Source organism: Mesoplodon mirus, assembly GCF_964341445.2.
Source record: "Mesoplodon mirus genome assembly, contig: HAP1_SCAFFOLD_1438, whole genome shotgun sequence".
Classification (NCBI taxonomy): Eukaryota; Metazoa; Chordata; class Mammalia; order Artiodactyla; family Ziphiidae; genus Mesoplodon; species Mesoplodon mirus.
Genome location: NW_028294697.1, coordinates 42,199 through 48,798, shown reverse-complemented (window position 1 = coordinate 48,798; position 6,600 = coordinate 42,199).

The following is a 6,600-nucleotide window of genomic DNA, read 5'->3' as shown; positions in this document are numbered from 1 at the left end:
CGTATAGGCTCAGCTAGTTATCTACAACGATTTGAATACACTGAATAAATCCGCCATTTTGAAAACACTAAAATAGCCACCTGCATGCTTGAATAACACAATTTCGTTGGTGAAATACTTGAGAAATAATCTGCAATAAACCACATATTATACGATAAACAAATTCTTTAATATAAAAACCCGTTTGTCTTTGATTAGAAGAAAAAAACCACCAATCATACGCAACAAGAAAAAAGCAAAAGAAAAGCATTAAGCGTGGTTTCTGGAGAGCTAATAAGAAAGACTGTCATATGAAATTTAAAAAAATTTAAGGCTTTAAAATAACATAAGAAATTAAGAACGCTCAAAAAGCATGAATGATTCCCCACGCTTTCATATAATTAGCTATCCCAAATAATTGTAGCTTTGAGGTCTTAAGGAGGGGTGGATCGCGAAGAGTTTAAGCTAGTTATTTCTCATAAGATTAAATGACGTGACACGTAATGCTCGAGATAACTTGTATGCTGTACATTCGTAGAGGGCGAAGTGGAGGAATTGCATTGTATCCATTGAATCTTGTTCTCACCGTTTATTTTGCTACATAGAGTTTTTTTATCGTACTTTTTGGGCTCAATCGATACCTTGTCCAAAACATTTGTGGTAGCGATCATTACTTGTAAAGAGCTATTTTCAACGCCTAATAACTCTGCACATTTATTAAAACCGTTTTTTTTTTTTTGGAAAGATTTCATCCACTAGTAATTTGAATGGTAATTGACTGACATTTTAATTCGTATCGCTATGATAGAACATGGTTATCATATGTAAAGGGCGGCTATAAAAAATATAGAAGTGGACTCAACACAGCTGAAAAATGCTTGTAAATGCTGGTAAAAATGCGGTTATGTGGAAATATAGAGAAAATTGCATATTTAACACATAAATGATCGCAGTTGATTTTATGGAGAGCAGAAAAGTCTTGAAGTTTTCTACGAAAAGTTGTTCGGTTCCGATAAGGTATGGACCACATAGCTCAAAGGTGTTTCAGAGTCTCGTAATTCACTTGAGTGCGTCTCTTTATGACCCACATTCTCTATGGCGTCCTCTTTAAAAGCAACAGTGTCTCGTCATAAAATGACCATCTCCAACAGGATTTTGTTTGTAAATTATTAAGGATAGAGAACATCTTCTCATAATCCGTGCAGACATAGCGGTTCGGTCAGATTTGTTATCGACTCCCAACAAGAAGTGCGATAAAAAATCTCTGCGAAGCGCTGGATGGATGTGGTGTGTTATAATTTCAGTACAGTGGTTGGTTATGTGTCAACACCTTATTATTAACACTTAATCGACCATCTGAATCCATTCGGATGCAGGCCTCTTCAGCAGTTCACAGAAGTTTTTTACGGGAATTTTTATAATCATTCGATAATCAATCTCGCCTATCGTTTATGGCCTGCATGGATCTTGAAATGTTTTCTGTATACTTAACTATTTCCAAAAATATTTGGGCAAGTGCATCGACCTTTAATTCGACTGGTAATCTATTGTGATTTTAATAATAGTCGCTATAATGAACCATAGTTGTCATATGGAATGAGGGATATAGAAAATACAAAAATGCGCTCAACATAAACTGGTAAACACTCCAAAATTGTAAAGGTGCTATTTTTGTGCTGTATACTTGATAACATAGTGTAAATAGTAGCATGCATACAATTCATACTCTTAGAGCAATAGAGGAAAGTATTTTCCACAATAATATCATTTTCTGAACCCTAAAACCATCGTGTATTGTTGAAAAACCAGCAAGTTGCGGCATCCGTGAAATTAACTGTGGTCTGTTATGTGTTACTACTGCCTAACATTAACAAGGACAGACGACCTACCAATTTTTTTAGCAGTTATAGTTAATTTATAGTTGTAACACAAGATCTGTTGCATCTAGGTTCTCCACTGAGAAACTGTTGATGCAGGCTAAGAAGATCAAGGTCGTTGTTTTCGGACTGGTCCAAATGAGATGATACCGCCCACTTGACACCGTCTATTGTACTGGAGAAACGCTTTCGAGAACATGCGAAAACAGGAAAGTCGGCAGCGTCGGTGCCCCCGTCGACACAAATATGACCATAAACATTGATTCTTTCGATCAACTAGCAACTCGAATTGGGCGAATACGGTTGAAGAGGCGCCTATACCGGCGTTGACATTCTTCATCGTCTACGCACTCACATATAGTCACGACTATGACGACGTCGAAGAGTACTATATAGACATGGAAAAAGCTCTACAGAGATGACCATACCTTTATCAACGTTATCACTGCCAATCCGCACGGTAAAATTAGTTAGTGGTTTAGTGAGATCTCTTTCTTTTCCCGTTATAACATTACTAGGAATTTCTCAAGGTTTACAACTTAACGACTATGCTTCACAGGAAAATAGCTATTATTCTCAATAATTTATAACAGCTTGGTTTTTGGATGTAAATCTCAAACTCGTTTTCAATTTGGGCGATCATCTGTCGGAAGAAACTCTGTTGTACATCACAGTTTGACAATCAGGAGCGCTTTCATCCCGGTCGACAAGTAAATCATTGAGGACAAAACAAAAATGTTACATTTCTAGTGCTTAAAACTTGTATAGGAGTCTATTTTTATTATTCAGTAATTGAGCAGAAAAATTACTTGTTTAAATAATTTTCGAAGTCTTAAGATAGTCGTGGAAGAAGAGCATATTTCTTTTAGAACGTTGACGGCACGAGGAAAAGACCGTTGGTCGGCTAAAGATATGAGGAAATTCATTTCAAAGGAGAAGCTTTTGAAGCCAGTCAAGGTAGAAGAATCTGCATGAAGACATTATCATTTCAATGGTTTAATTTTCACATTTCATAAACAGTTCTTAAATGCAATTTTTGATCACCCAACATTCATCGTGTTCTTTGTTTACTTCCTTTTTTTTCGTTAAGATTTCTGTAGCATTTCGTGCTATCACTATCACTTTCCTCCAACATTTCTTGTCTTGTGATGCTTACATGTACATAATTTGATTTTTTTTCGTAGACTTCTGAAGTTTTGACGAGCATTTTTTTTAAATCTTCCATCATAGCCTTTTCTATGTGAATAGATGAATTTTATTCAAATAAATATCGTAATTACTCGTGTCAATGGTGGCAAATGATGTAACGACTTTCATACTCAATCACACCATTAATCTCTAACTCAAGACAGCTATGCTTCAGTTTAACATGCAAGTTTTATCAAATCACTCTGCTTTCAAATTATTCTAGTTCATTTTACAATGAAGCGGACGATGTGTTCGCATGTAGACCGAGTGAGATCGTTAAGGTGAGCTCTTAAATGCAGATGGCGACATAATCTTAGAAAGTCAGCAAGCATTACGGTATACTATCGATTTTTTATCTCTACCGTTCTTGACTAAGCAACTACAATCACTTTAGCAAAAAAAATGCACCCCTACCTCTTGAGGGGTTGAGGATATAAGTGCAATACATCCATTTTCTAGTTCTTTGATTCAGTTTTACTTCCCTTGTTCAATATTTACCAATTTACAGAATCAAGATCAAAGAAAAGATAATGGGAAAAAGAAGAGAACACTGAACATTGGATCAGCGCCACATTGTCAGCAATAGCGGAAATTAGCGAGCAAGTGGTGTCAGCTGTGACGACTAATTCCGTCATATCGCTTGTATGTTTTTGCATGAAACCAACCAGAAATGTAATTAATAAAGTAATTTGAAACTGTGAGAAGTTATTCACTACAATCTTTGGCTTCATTATACTACAATAATATAAAGTATTGAAAAACAGCATATCGATAGAATGTTCCATCGATATAAAGTGTATTAATATTGAAACAAAACTCCTCAGGCTCTAAGTCTACGTGAATAGAAGCGTCTTCGACGGGGATAAATAGTAAATTATTAGTTTATGTTTGTTTGTTGCTTTTGCGCAGTTGTTTCAATCAAATAAATTGTTCAATTATAGACTAAACAGTAGATGTAAAGCTTGCTTCGTTGGGTATCGTGCTATGATTTCGAACTCGTTTGAGGTAAATTCATGATTTAAAAAGTATTCTACGTGAATAGAAGCGTTTTCGACGGGGATAAATAGTAAATTATTAGTTTATGTTTGTTTGTTGCTTTTGCGCAGTTGTTTCAATCAAATAAATTGTTCAATTATAGACTAAACAGTAGATGTAAAGCTTGCTTCGTTGGGTATCGTGCTATGATTTCGAACTCGTTTGAGGTAAATTCATGATTTAAAAAGTATTCACTCCAAGTTTTTGGAAGAACGTTTTCTCTTTCAAATTTTAGCATTATTATACATCATTATCTATATGATTAAATTTTTAAAAATATTTTTGTTACATTTCTCCTCGTTATTTCACAGATGAGCTTCCACAAAACTGCAAGCCAGAGCTGAGTTATAAGAGGCGATACTGATCTCTTGGTGCCTGTAAAAATCAGATTTCACCCATTCTGTAAAAAAGGTGATATATACAAAACACTATGAAAAGAGTATAACATATGTAGTGTTTTCTCAACTGAGTTTCTCAAATATTTGTTAGCAATAACATTACTCATCTGCCGAAAGTTCGAAGACCACATACTCGTTAGCGAGGAAAATCCGTAAAAAGCTTATGCTCGTTGCTTGTGAGCTTACTTCCGAAACACACGAAATGAACGTAATGCCTGCTTGGACGAATATCATGGTAGTATTCTTTATTAGAATTTTGTTCTATCATTCCTATAAGTTTCAGCCTGTGTCACACCTTACATCATTATCAATGAGGAAGACTGAGTCAACTAATATGCATTTCTAAGATCATCATCCTTATTGTTACTAGCCAAAAATTTGTGCAAGAAGCTTGATATCACTTAAAGTTATAAAGCTTAGGTAAGAAAGCTATAATTCCATAGTAAAAAATCGCTATCTCATGGAAAAACAATGACCATAAAAGGCGAAACTACTTTTTATTATACCAGAATCAATAAAATATCATCTGGTTGTCTCCTTTATGTACTAATTTTTTAAATCAAAATCTTTGTGTCACATGAAAATTTCTGCAGTCGTCATTCGGACTTTTAATCCTTGGCATAAAGCATTTAGGATTACTCGCATCCTTCAAAAGGTTGTTTTTTAAAGCCATCTTACATTTAACGTGCACTTATCTTAGCTAGGGAGAGTGTCACAAAAACTAACATATTTCACGTTTTCTACTCTTGCTCTTCTTTTTTTTTTTAAAATGCGACGTGGTAAATGGATATACCTTATTTTTTATACTTAGTTTTCTAAGTATTGCTTATTTGTCCAAAATGTAATATTCCTTTTTGAAATTAAAAATAAGTGATCGAATATAAAAGAGTGATTTTTACATAAACGAATATAAAGAGTAAAGTGACGACACGGAGTATACAGTTCATATTCATTGGTATCAATGGATTCAAACTGTGAAAATCGAAAATTTCAGGGTTTACCATTTTATCTACACATGTCTATTCACTATGACCAGTCAACATCCGAAAACAGCATTCGATTTCCTCACCTACAATTGGACCATCCAACACTTGAACAAATCAGCATCGAGCGGGTGAAAAGCGTCGAGAAAGCGTGCAAGAGACTTTTTCGAGTGCCTTCGGATTTAATGTAGTAATCATGTCGAGTGCCAAATATAGTTTAGTTTTCAAGCTGATATTTCCTTAAATATACCCCATTAAGAGATGCCATTAAGACACCATTTTGATACTGTGCTGGATTAGTGTTTTACTTAATTTGGGGTCAAAATTTAAAGATGATAATTTGCCTAGATTTAAACACACCTATAATTTTGAATTTCATTTTTAACTACCTATTTCTGTTAATCGGTAGTGTTATTATCAATCGAAATAACGGCTAAGACACTGAGATATTTGCAAAACTTCGGGGCGGTGCGAACTTCCAACCAGATGATTGCCCTTTCCGGGGGGTCACCAGTTATCCATTACACCATCCGTGCCCCTCCCTTTGCCTTTCTCTCAGCGTGCTTTATTTTACTATACACCTATAACTGTTCCAAAGCAGCATTCCGTATATGTGAAGCTAGATTTAACACAAATATTGCTTACCAGCACTTCTTTCCGCTGTATACTTTTTCGTCAAAGAATGATAGCCAATAGAATAAATCTACTCACAAAGGTCTGAACTATTCGCACTTTTAACGTTAGCTTTCTTTCAACCTATCCTCAATAACGGATACTTCGCCGATCTTGTTCGTATTTTAGCAATAAATATCCGATTTTGAGCAGAAAATTGAACACCACTACAACATCGTTAAAAAAAATAACTTTATCGGCCAAAGTGAAAGCCTTAATAAGTACTGAATTTTTTTTTTAACTGTACAAGTTTAGACATTCCATCCATGCAGAAGATAAGATTTTTTAGTCTGAAGTCGTCAAAGGCCTGTTTGGTCGCTTCTGAATTGATGTTTAGTGCGAATGAAGTTGTCCAGGATTTTGAAGTGGCAGTAATCCGTAATTCCCACTTTAAATTAGTAAACATGTCCAACTCCAACATGTCCTTCTACACTACCACTTGCAATTCGCGCTGCTTATAATTACATA